General features: G+C 40.6%; 2 long non-coding RNA genes across 2 annotated transcripts; both read left to right on the top strand.

Annotated features, from left to right (window-relative positions):
* Nucleotides 1-3,401: 3,401 nt before the first annotated feature.
* Nucleotides 3,402-12,464, top strand: LOC137010913 (uncharacterized). Its single transcript, XR_010893426.1, has 3 exons — nt 3,402-3,441; nt 12,237-12,272; nt 12,365-12,464. It is a non-coding gene; the product is annotated as an uncharacterized lncRNA (long non-coding RNA).
* Nucleotides 5,255-5,716, top strand: LOC137011716 (uncharacterized). The gene is made up of 3 exons (XR_010893511.1): nt 5,255-5,393; nt 5,517-5,594; nt 5,662-5,716. It is a non-coding gene; the product is annotated as an uncharacterized lncRNA (long non-coding RNA).
* Nucleotides 12,465-13,147: the final 683 nt, after the last annotated feature.

Below are 13,147 nucleotides of genomic sequence, written 5' to 3'. Positions count from 1 at the left end.
CAAATATCAAAACATTCTTAAAGGAAGATACATTTACTTTAGCATTAAAATGAATTAAGATATTAAAATATCATTCTTTTAACTGGCCTGAGTACTTTTTTTGCAGTGTAACTAGTAATGAGTTTCACAGTTTGTAAATACCTTTAACACAAAGGTGGGTCATAAAAATGTCTTTGTCCTGTTGAGTGACTGTTCCTCAAGATTTAAATTTGTGCTTAATTTTATCATAATTTCCATACACAGGACGTTGCAGTGGACACTGAGGCTAAATGTGGACGTGATCATGCACAGAGTCTATTTTTGGCCAGACGAATGAACACGGTGTGGTTATGATTCTGGACTGCTTCAACAGGTCAGATTGTAGATTGGTATCATTCAGAATATTTCATCCAGTTCCTTCTCCTTGAAGATTGGGATACATCACGCCGGCATATGGCGGGGAGGAGTCGGAGCTGGCCATAGGGTCTGTCTGGTTCTCTTTACTGGGGATCTGTGCCTTCACTCTTTGTAGTGGTGGTGTAAGTGGGTAAGCTCTTAGATCGGAGTGGCTGCTCTACAGATGGAGGAGAGGGGTGTGGGATTGTAGGGCGAGCTGTGTGGGATGTGAGAAACAAGCTGGTTTTGTACATCATGCCTGTTAACTGAGTCCTGATATGGATGTGATTCCATGGTGTTGATGTTTTCTCACCTACTTACTTTAAAATTAAACATAGTTTTAAAGTGCCACACAAAAAAGGGTGCTTAATGAAACACACAAAACAATATGAAGCAAATGGAGAGAGGACAAAAAAAAGTACTTCGTACAGTTCAAAGCCAAAGATATCAAACATGTTTTAATTGTGTGTTTAAAAATGGATTTAGTTTTCCTGTGAAGGTTAAGTTTTGTGTGTGTGTGTCTAAATACTTGCAATACTTTTCTAAATCAGTTTGTGCTAAAAATATTAATCACGACAGCAAGAGTTAGAGCTTCAGTGAAACAACACTATTAATATATTTTCAAATGTAATTTATTCCTGTGATCAAAGCATCAGTGTCACATGATCCTTTAGAAATCATTCTAATATGCTGATTTCTGAAACATTTCTGATTATTATCAATGTTGAAATTCTGACTGACCCCAAACTTTTGAATGGTAGTTTATGTCGGTCGGTTCTCCCATAAGGCATTCAAGAATTCTCTCACACTATTCCTACATTTTACTTCTTATCTATATGAATATTTTGCAATAAATTTTAAATACATTGCTTTTTTTTTTACTTCAAGTAATTGATAAGTTTACAGTTTTATGTTCTACCATTTCTGATTTGATTACATGCTGTGATTCACAAAGCAGGATCAAAATATCAAAGTTTAAGTTTTTATGCTTTGTCCAATATTACCTTTCATGCAGTGTGTAGGGATGCAAAGGGGTGAAAAATGTACGGTAAATTTCCAGAAAACTTCCAGAATTTCCTGATTTGGAAAGTTTCTGGAAATTTTCCTCCCTGCATCCCTAGCAGTTTGTAATATAGCTGTTTGTGATAAGTTTTAAATATCAAAGTGCACAACAAATAAAGTTATTGTCTTCTAAAAGAAAGAATCGGTTCTGAACCGTCTGGAATGAGTCGTCAACAGTTCCAACAAATTTGCATAATGCAAGCCTATGGTCTTCATTGGCTGTCCTCGAACAATGTCTACTTTGCCCCGCCCACACTGCAGTTGTAGCTGAGACTGGAAGAGTTTGGTTTGTGTCATCATCATGTCGAGAAGATGCTGTTTTCTGCGCAGCAAATACACTTTGCATGAGGACTTGGGCTCAAATTGCTATCAGTACTGTTTGTATCACTGTGTATGAGTGCTGAGGAAGATCCTGAGCTGAAATTCAGATATATTAATGGACGTTTGGTTTCCAACCTGTGCTGTAAGCTGTTGACTAATCATAATAGACTGGGCCGTCTGACCAATCAGAGCAGAGCAGGCTCTCAGAAAGGCGGGGTTTAGAGAGACTGAATCTTCAAACGAACTGTTTTCAGACTCTGAGAATTGAGGTGATGCTGCAATGTATATTATGAGAAAATGAAAGTGTGTTTTGACCTTGGATGCCTGTAAATCTATTGTAGGAAACTCCAAAACAAAATTAAAAACCTTTCAAAGCATAATAAAGTCAACTTCTAACCTTCTAGTTGCAGCAAGAGAGTTTCCAAAATTAAGTCCCTCGTGTTGCATGAAGGCAGATGTTTGTCCTGAAAGTCACTGATGTCCAGCAATCGCCCCGGCAAGGAGGCAGTTCCTCTGAGCTCATTTAGCCACGGGTTTGTCTGGATCAAAAGCTATTACTACTGCCAGCCTTACTGACCATTACTGCTAAAGCAAAGTGACAACAATGTCCCCAGGGAAGGGTGACCATGGAGGGCAAAAAGAGGCGTGCAGGGTTATCCAGCCAATGAGGCTACAAAAAGACTCTCATTTTCTCGGCTCTCTCCCTTAGTGCAATATAACCAGAGAAAGATAATTGCTAAATTTAACTGCTTCCCTTATTGCGCGCCGGAGAGCTGCTTCTCCCGGCAGTATTGGGGAGATGGTAGACAGGGGTAAATGGGAAATCTGTTCAGCTTATTAACTTTAAACCCCAACTTTTACAGAGCACTTGTTCTTGTTAGTTGAACAGAAAAAGGAAGCAAAAAGATCATTATTCTTTTAGGATATTGAGTGTTTCATGCTGTAAACGGTCAAACGCAGGTGAAGAGATGGATCTCAAATGATTTTTTCAAACTGCTTTTTGGGGAAATGTGTATATGATGTGATGTATCTATTTTCTGTGGTTGTCATTTTGTTTAAAGTTACAGTGTTGAGTAATACATGTATGAACGCACTAATTTACTAATAATTTACAATAAACATTTTAATTACTATAAGCATAACAATTAAACTGTATATTTTTATTGACAATTTGGGAATTTCTTTGGATTCATGTTTCATGATTTGTGAATGTTTCAAGAACATCTTTAGCTTAAATAGAAGAAGAAAATGTAATTGATGGAAGAAAATGATTAATGACAATTGTAACACCTCACTCAATTTAGTAGACGCAAAGTCTGCGTATGGACCAGTTAAATCAGAAGGCTAAATTCGTCTGCAGAGAATAAGGATGTCACAACAATAATAAACCACTCATTCAACAAGTAAGGTTTAACTCGATGTATTTTTCAAGCTTCAAATTTTAAATTATTGGAATGCGTAATATGGAGGAAAAAAAAAAAAAAAAAATTAATAATATAATAAAACAAAATACACACACAAAAAAATATATTAAATGAAATAAAATACAATGTATATTTCCCAAACAAATAAAATGAAAATGTCTTTAAACCCCAATTAAATTCTTTCTAGTATCCTTAACTCTGTTCTCTCTTATGTCCCTTACAGGATTCAAGACTCAATGGTGCTCAAAGGACTCAAAAGGTAAGTGTAATCACCAAAAGAAAAAAAAAAAATGTAAAAAAAAATAATTTTTATAAATCAATGAAATTAACTTCTCATTTGTTCCCTTCTAGGTTTCACTATTGTCTCTTTCAGTTTTCCTTTTCTGAATTAATCAATTTAACCCAGTTAATGATGAATTCACCTTATGAATGAAAATTTAAATATCGAAAATGAGGAAAATAAAATTGAAATCCCCCCTTTTTTTTGTATGTGTCTATTCCTAGCTTCAAATTAATAAAACACCAGAGAAATAAAAGAAAGAAAAATAAATAAATATATAAAAGCAATTACATTTGATCAAGCAAAAAAAAAAAAAACAATAATAAATTCACATTTAATTCCCTTCACAGATTTAAACCTCAGTTTTCAAAATGTGTTCAGTAACTCAGTCTCTCAAATGATTCACAACTTTGTGAACATGGATTGAACGTGCATTTCTCAGTCTATCCTCCATAATCGAATCCTTTTGAAAGAACAGTGAATCAGGTGCAAGTGCTGTTAGTTCAATCCTACCGTCCAAATCGGCAACAACAAGATCAGTATCACAAAATCACGCTCGCTGTTTGGTCCGTGTGGCTCGCCAGTCCCACTCCCTCCGTGAACACGGGAGTTAGAACGAAATCCCGGAACCCATAAACTCCACTCCGTTAAGCATCGATCGTGTTGCAGCAACTCAGCATTGCACTCGACAGGATAAAGATTCACTCAAACCAGGAAAAATAGACAAGAAACAGAAGAGAAGAAGGAGAAAAAAAAAACCTGACCTTGAATACAAGGTCATAAAATCATCATTAGTATTTTTTTCCCGCAACATACAGATTCTACATCCATTACCACAGTTTAACACAGCATCAAAATGGCGATCGCATATTTACATATGAATGTGCAACACTCGTTCACCACATGTGGTCTTGTATCATACAGATCAAAATTTAAAGGAAACTAAAATACATCCTTCTCTTTTTCCTTACATTTCACTAATATGAACATTTCAGGAATATTTTACCCAGATTAATACATGACATAAGAATTTTAACTCACCAAAACACAATGAACTTGAACACTCAATCTTTTAGGTCTGTAGAATTCTTAAAACTTGACTTTCCGCTCATCCAGCTCTCAAAAATAAATGAACTCTCAGTTTTCCTTATAAAACATCTTTTTTTTTTCAACGCACTATGCGTTACGAGGCTTCTTCTCAGTAGCTGCGTCACATAGGCCTATTATAGATCTCAAATCTTTTTTTTTTTTACATGAACTTTACTTCTTCACAGTATAAATCGTCTCTGATTATATATAACTTTGATTAAAATCACATATTTCTATTTGATTGATCAAATTTGTTACTTTCTTTGGAGAAACTCGAATCACGTCTGCTCTTCTGATCAGCCGAATGAGAGAGAAAGCGCGAGCTCCAGCCGCGTGCGAATTCAGGAAAACAAAAAAAAAAAATGCGCTACACAACATCCTTGATCCTCATTGGTCAGTTCTCACAAACACAGAATAATTCAATTGGATGTCCCAATACTCATGAAAATAAATGATAAATTGAAAAGAAAAAAAAAAAATGTCCTGACTCATTTAATTCAATCATGTATTTTTGGTAACCTGGGTTACACCCTCCCCCTTTGATCTCATGCACGTCCTCGAGCATGCATATGGCTGTGTTGTCAGTACTGACAAGGGGTCACCCGGTACCATGACACATTTATTCCAGAACAATTCTGAATTCTCTTCAGACTGAGCAAAAGCAGTACTTAGTCCTTGCAATAAGGACTGAACCACTGAAATTAAAGGATTCCCTAAATTAGGATAGTGAAATTTCTTTGGGGGTTTGATTTGCCTTGTGGAACGTCTAACACCCTCAGACTGTGAGTTTCCTTCCTCTGGCATCCCTTCACTTGAAAAATCTTCTTCAGTAACCATCTCAGGTATAGGATAATTTTCCTCATCCTGAACAACCCTCAGTTCTTCAACTGGATTCTGCTCTACATCCTCTAGTGATTGAGAAGACTCATTCACTAACTCACAGTTGTTACAATTCTCCTTCTCAGACACTATCGCAGTGTCATCTGCTCTACACTCTCCCGGATCACCTTCCACATTCTTGGGTTCCACTCCATCACTCACAGGTAAGTTTTTATTCACTTCGCACACTTGTTTGTTTACCTCACTAACCTCAAGCTGTTTTTCTTTCAGGGAATCAACATTTGTCTGGCTGGTACCTGCCACTTCAACCTCTACTGAGTCTGGGATTGGGAGACTACCCATATGATGAGGAGAACTCTCAGGTGGGATGTAACGAGTAACCACTTCTACTGATTCTCTGGGTACAAAACAGTAAGGAGACTCACTCTCAGAATTTTCATCATCGTTTGAATTTCCTGCTTCATCAGCATTTTCCATACCCAACTGAGGCCTTGCTCGACATCTTTGACGCACCCTGGGTAAGATGGCCTTGTCCGCTTCCACACCAGGTAAGAACCCACAAGGTAAGAGCAGGTCTCGGTGCAGAGTACGGACAGGACCCTCTTTCCCTTCAGGACAAACAGTATACACAGGAACATCTTGTGCTTTCTTTAACACAATGTACACATCTGATTCCCATTTGTCTGCCAGTTTCTGTTTGCCTCTCAACCTGACATTCCTAACTAAAACCCTATCACCCACTTCCAAACTGGAAACCACTACATTTCTGTCAAACCTCTTTTTATTCCGTTCTGCTACTTTCATGCTATTTCCTAAGGCCAACTTGTAGCTCTCTTCTAGCCTACTCTTTAGAGAGGTTACATACTTTGAGTGGGATTGACAAGGTTCATCGTTCAGGATGCCAAAAGCAATGTCCAGCGGCAACCGAGGTTTCCTTCCAAACATGAGCTCATAAGGTGAGTAGCCCGTAACGTCGTTTCTGGTGCAATTGTACGCGTGCACCAGCGGTTTGACATACTCTTTCCAATGAGCTTTCTGTTTGTTTTCTAGGGTACCTAGCATCTGCAACAGTGTTCTATTAAACCGCTCTACTGGGTTTCCCCTAGGGTGGTATGGCGTTGTTCTTACTTTACGAATGCCAGCAATTTTACACAATTCCCGGATTGTATGGGACTCAAAATCTGGCCCTTGATCGCTGTGTAGCTTCTCTGGGAAACCATAATGCACTAAAAAATGGTCCCAGAGGCACTTAGCAACTGTCTGAGCTTTTTGATTTCGAGTGGGAATAGCGATAGCGTACTTCGTAAAGTGGTCAGTGATGACCAAAATGTCTTTCGTGTTGCTGCTGTCGGGTTCTACTGATAGGAAGTCCATACATACCAACTCTAATGGCCTGCTGGTCTGTATGTTTACCAATGGAGCAGCCTTCTGCACAGGAGACTTTCTTCTAACACAACGCTCGCAAGTTCTTATCTTTCTTTCCACAGCACTGGCCATTCGTGGCCAATAAAACCGGGAACGAAGAAGATCAAGGGTCCTCTCCACACCTAGGTGGCCCATATCATTGTGCAAACAGGTAAGTACCATCTCTCTGAGATGTTTAGGCAACGCTAGCTGTCTGTGTACTTTTCCTTGATCCAGACGCTTCCGATACAACAACCCATTTCTCATTTCAAACTTATTCCATTCCTTAAGCCACAACCCCATGTCCAGTGACTTCCCTTTCCCACTAGGTGGTCTTTTGTGAGACTCTAGACATTCAATGATCTCCCTTATCTCAGTGTCTTCCCTCTGTCTATGCATCAAATCATCCCCAGACAATCTCGGAATGGCAGGTAGGCCATGGTCACGCTCATCCATAAATGCTTGGGGTAATGCATCTGCAGTCACGACTAAGGACTCAACCAAGGCTACAGAAGAAGGTTGGCAAATCTGGTTTCGCTCACATATTGCTTTCACGACCTCAGGAAACATAACCTGCTGTTCGGCCTCACCCAAATGGTTTAACGTGAACTGCTTTATGCGCTCTAGTTCTTTCTGGGTTTCCAAATCATCCCTAAGCTGATCATTTGGACGTCGAGACAATCCGTCTGCATCCTGATTCTGGGTACCCGCTCGATACTGGATTTTAAAATTGAAAGTGGACAGACTGGACAACCACCGGTAGCTTGTGGCATCGAGTTTCGCTGAAGTTAGGACATATGTTAAGGGATTACTATCGGTTACTACTGTGAATTCACTCCCATACAAGTAGTCGCTAAACTTAACTGTCACCGCCCACTTAAGTGCTAAAAACTCCAGCTTATGAGCTGGATACTTAGCCTCACTGCGAGTCAAACCCCGACTGGCATATGCAATGACCCTTAACTGTCCTTCCTGCTCTTGATACAAAGCAGCACCGAGCCCGGTAGTGCTGGCATCGGTATGCAACAAGTAAGGCAGTTTAGGATCAGCATAGCCCAGAATTGGAGCAGTTGTCAGTTTGTCGACAATGGTTTCAAACGCTCTTTGGCATTCTGCAGTCCATCTATCCATAAATGGCTCTTTTGGGTTGAAGTAGGGCCGATTTACTTCCTTGCACTTAGTTCTCTTCCTAACAAGGGGATACCCTGCTGTGAGATCGTTCAAAGGTCTAACAATTTTGGAAAAATCCTGTACAAATCTCCGGTAATACCCGGCGAATCCTAAAAAGGATTTCAACTCTTTAAGATTTTGTGGTCTCGGCCAGGTTTTTACAGCTTCTATTTTGCTTGGGTCAGTACTCACACCCTGTTGAGACACGACATGCCCCAGATACCGCACAGACGTCTGAAAGAATTTACACTTGTCGGGAGAAAGTTTTAAGCCATACTCTTTCAACCGGTTAAGGACCTGCAGTAAACGGCGCTCGTGCTCCTCAAGGGTTTCGGAGAACACAATTAGATCGTCGATGAAGACCAGAACCTCACTCCGGTTCAGGCTCCCCATGCAACGCTCCATGAGCCGCTGAAAAGTACTTGGGGCATTGGTTATCCCCTGCGGCATCCGATTAAATTCCCAGAAACCCATGGGACACACAAAGGCCGTCTTTTCCTTATCCTGCTCGTCCATTTCAATCTGATAGTATCCTGATTTCAGGTCGAGAACGGAGAACCATTTGGAGCCCGTAAGCACAGAAAATGCCTCTTCAAGATTTGGAAGGGCATAGGCGTCCTTAATGGTCTGCGCGTTCAGCTTCCTGAAATCGATACAAAGCCGAACAGAATTATCTTTTTTTCTCACCACAACAATGGGAGAAGCAAAAGGAGATTCTGACTCCCTAATCACTCCAGCATCCAACAACTCCTGCAAGTGTTTCCTAACTGCACTGATATCTTGGGGATGAATCGGTCTGGGTCTATGTTTGAACGGGGTCTCATCGCTAAGCCTAATGCGATGTTTCACCTTGTCGGTATGGCCATAATCCATATCATGCAAGGCGAAAACTTCAGGCATTGCATTCAGTAAAGCAGAGATACGACTCTTCCATCCGGTCGGCAAAGGAGAGTCACCGAAATCAATGTGTATATGCGTTTCAGGTGATTTCTCTTGGGCTTGTGAGGAGTCACTTCCCTGGGAAGGCTCCATCACTTGCTGAACAGAATACATTTCAGCTAACACCGTCTTTGGAGGAATCACAAAGTCGGCATGGGTTTCATTTCTAACCAACACAGGCACATGAAAAGAACGTTTGCTGGGCAAAGTGTGCAAACCATTGGCAATGACTAAACCACCTGGTAAGTTAGACAATTCAGAAGGCCCAATGACTGCTAAGTTCTCTGGGAAGCAGCCATTCAGATAAACATAACCATCAAACACTGCAATACCACCCGCAGGCACTGTTTCAACATCATCTCCACCCAAGGTTACACACCCCAAAGTCTCTGCACTTCTCTGCTTATGCCTGGCACTCAAAATCTTAAGCACAGCTCGGTACCCATTGAAAGCTGGGTTGAGCTCAACATCTCCTTGAGCATGGGTATCGTACAAGGCATCCAAGGAGTTTGTCCCAACTAGAATCTGTTGCACTCTCACCAAGTCAGGAACCACTAAGGCTAGAGTATCAATTTCCGCTTCTGACCCCAAGAATTCTTTAGGAAAAGTTAACGTTACTTCCACATACCCCAAATAGGGTACAGAGTGCCCATTGGCCCCTTCTACCTCCAACAAGGCATCTAAAGACTTCACTGGATGATCTGCTAAATGTGCTTTGTGGAAAGAAGACGGAATCGTGGTCACTTGGGACCCAGTGTCCAATAAACAATTCACCTGTATTCCATCAATGCACAACCGGGCAGTACACTTTGTCCCAATTAACCCTTTTGGCAACCTTCCTGACATTCTACCACTTGAACCAGTGTCAAAAACATTTCTGCTCTTTTTAGGGCAATGAAACTCAGTCCCGTTCTCTGCATGCCCTACTGCAGAGACGGCCTGGAGTTTACCTGCTGTGATTTCATCTGGTTCTGCAAGTCCCATTGGGCTTGTTTCTCCCTCAGCAAACAGCGTTTTCTAGCCACTTTGGAAGGGTCTGGGTCATTTTCACAGTGGGTGACAATGTGTCCGTCTTCGCCGCAGCGAAAACAGTACCCAGGACGAGGTCGGGGCATGCCTGTCCCACTCATCTGAGACTGCTTAACCTCATTCGACTCAAACTGTCTAGGCCACGCCTTTTCAAAATTTCGATGGGAACCTAGCGGTTTTTGAGTTTGACTTTTCTGTGCTTCTAATGTGACCACTTGAGTTTTTAACTCAGCTACTTGCTTTCTTAACTCTGCAAGTTCTGAAAAACTTGAGTCAGTGTACAATGTTTTTTTCGGCACAACTGACTCCATAGCCTGGACTTGTGCTCTCAACTCATTTACTTCTCCTCTTAATTTCAAAAACTCCACAGATTCCTGGCAATCAACCTGCCCCTTCTTAGAACCTGACATTTTCTGAGAAGCTATCTGCATGTGACTACTCGACATCGTTCTTTTCGGATCTGTCTCAACAGTTGTTTCACCCCCTACCTCAGCAACATGAGTGGAAAGCTGATGTGTGATGGCCTTTGACTTAAAAGGGTGTAAACTGGGTTTGTTCATTCCTAAATGACTTCGCATGCGCTCCTCTTTGGAAGCTAGCTTGTCCTCTTCAGCCCTAACCGACACTACTAACTCAGCAAATGAAGGGGGGTTGGTCTTTCTTTCTTCAAGGTGCAAATTTGCAAGCAACCGGTTATCCCAACACCCTCTACAAAACTGCTTTAATAAGCTTCGGTCACGTTCGGCTTCTGGAATGCCTCCCCTCCGCACCGCCGCACTCAGCATGACTTGCAGCCGATGCAGGTAGCTAGAGGGTTTCTCCCCCTGGTTTTGCAGCAGAGTCATAAATCTTGCCAATAACTCGTCGCCATCGTCAACTGACCCATAGACAGACTCTAACAGCTCTAAATATACCAACGGAGATGCTTGAGGACCGATATGCTTTACAACATCAGCCGCTGGCGGCAAAAGGCTATCCAGTATTTTCCTGGTGCGAGACAAGTCAGAAATGGATGGGTCATCAAGCAAAAAATCAACGCTCGCCCTCCAGCTTTCAAAGTCAGGTTCATTTGCTGGTCTCGGAACTTTCCCCGAAAACGACCTCAAATGCACAGGGATGTACTGAGTTGATACAGCATCAGTAGCTCGCACAATATGTTCGACTACTACGCGTTGTACGCTAGGGGGGCTTAGTACATTCATAGGCAGAGCAGTACATGTGGGCACCGCATTTTCATCATCGGTCTTGGTCAGGTTTTGATATTTGCTTTGTTGGCTACTTGACAAAGATGCTCTATCTGACAATTGCGGAGCGGTTATCTCTTCGACTACTCTTTGAGACTGAGCTGATAACCGACGGGTTTGAGAATCGGCCACAATTGGACAATCAGTGGCATCACTCGACGTGGGTGACGGTTCAACGAGAGAGCTAGCAGCATTAAGCTTCTTTAGCTCTTCTTGAATCACAACTTGAAAGGGTTTTCCGCTAATTCTAGCAATTTCTTGCAGTTCCTCTAGATAATCTCTAGTGACATCACACCCAGTCGTCTGCGAGTAAACACTGCTCAAGGCACGTACATTAAAGCAGGTGTCTGCATTAGAAGTGCTTACGATTCGTAACGGCAACAAGAGTCGCAGCACATCCATAGCAGAGCTACATTGGAACTCTATGATAGCTTGCCTATGAAATTCTGAGGCTGGACTATCAATGAGCAAGGTTCGCTTTATACTACCATAACGCATCAGCCATGACTCAAGCTCTTGATCGGATTCAGATAACGTTATACCGCTCACTAGAACAGCATCAGAAACACTCACTTTCTCACGTCTCACAATATCCATAGTTCACAACTACACTGTATACGCTGCTTTCACACACACATGAGAAGTCACTATTGTTTTATGACACTCCAAATTCTCCTGGCTGGCTCGCCAACTTTGTAACACCTCACTCAATTTAGTAGACGCAAAGTCTGCGTATGGACCAGTTAAATCAGAAGGCTAAATTCGTCTGCAGAGAATAAGGATGTCACAACAATAATAAACCACTCATTCAACAAGTAAGGTTTAACTCGATGTATTTTTCAAGCTTCAAATTTTAAATTATTGGAATGCGTAATATGGAGGAAAAAAAAAAAAAAAAAATTAATAATATAATAAAACAAAATACACACACAAAAAAATATATTAAATGAAATAAAATACAATGTATATTTCCCAAACAAATAAAATGAAAATGTCTTTAAACCCCAATTAAATTCTTTCTAGTATCCTTAACTCTGTTCTCTCTTATGTCCCTTACAGGATTCAAGACTCAATGGTGCTCAAAGGACTCAAAAGGTAAGTGTAATCACCAAAAGAAAAAAAAAAAATGTAAAAAAAAATAATTTTTATAAATCAATGAAATTAACTTCTCATTTGTTCCCTTCTAGGTTTCACTATTGTCTCTTTCAGTTTTCCTTTTCTGAATTAATCAATTTAACCCAGTTAATGATGAATTCACCTTATGAATGAAAATTTAAATATCGAAAATGAGGAAAATAAAATTGAAATCCCCCCTTTTTTTTGTATGTGTCTATTCCTAGCTTCAAATTAATAAAACACCAGAGAAATAAAAGAAAGAAAAATAAATAAATATATAAAAGCAATTACATTTGATCAAGCAAAAAAAAAAAAAACAATAATAAATTCACATTTAATTCCCTTCACAGATTTAAACCTCAGTTTTCAAAATGTGTTCAGTAACTCAGTCTCTCAAATGATTCACAACTTTGTGAACATGGATTGAACGTGCATTTCTCAGTCTATCCTCCATAATCGAATCCTTTTGAAAGAACAGTGAATCAGGTGCAAGTGCTGTTAGTTCAATCCTACCGTCCAAATCGGCAACAACAAGATCAGTATCACAAAATCACGCTCGCTGTTTGGTCCGTGTGGCTCGCCAGTCCCACTCCCTCCGTGAACACGGGAGTTAGAACGAAATCCCGGAACCCATAAACTCCACTCCGTTAAGCATCGATCGTGTTGCAGCAACTCAGCATTGCACTCGACAGGATAAAGATTCACTCAAACCAGGAAAAATAGACAAGAAACAGAAGAGAAGAAGGAGAAAAAAAAAACCTGACCTTGAATACAAGGTCATAAAATCATCATTAGTATTTTTTTCCCGCAACATACAGATTCTACATCCATTACCACAGTTTAACACAGCATCA

This window comes from Chanodichthys erythropterus, chromosome 21 (assembly GCF_024489055.1).
Source record: "Chanodichthys erythropterus isolate Z2021 chromosome 21, ASM2448905v1, whole genome shotgun sequence".
NCBI lineage: Eukaryota > Metazoa > Chordata > Actinopteri > Cypriniformes > Xenocyprididae > Chanodichthys > Chanodichthys erythropterus.
This window is presented reverse-complemented; position numbering and strand designations above follow the sequence as displayed.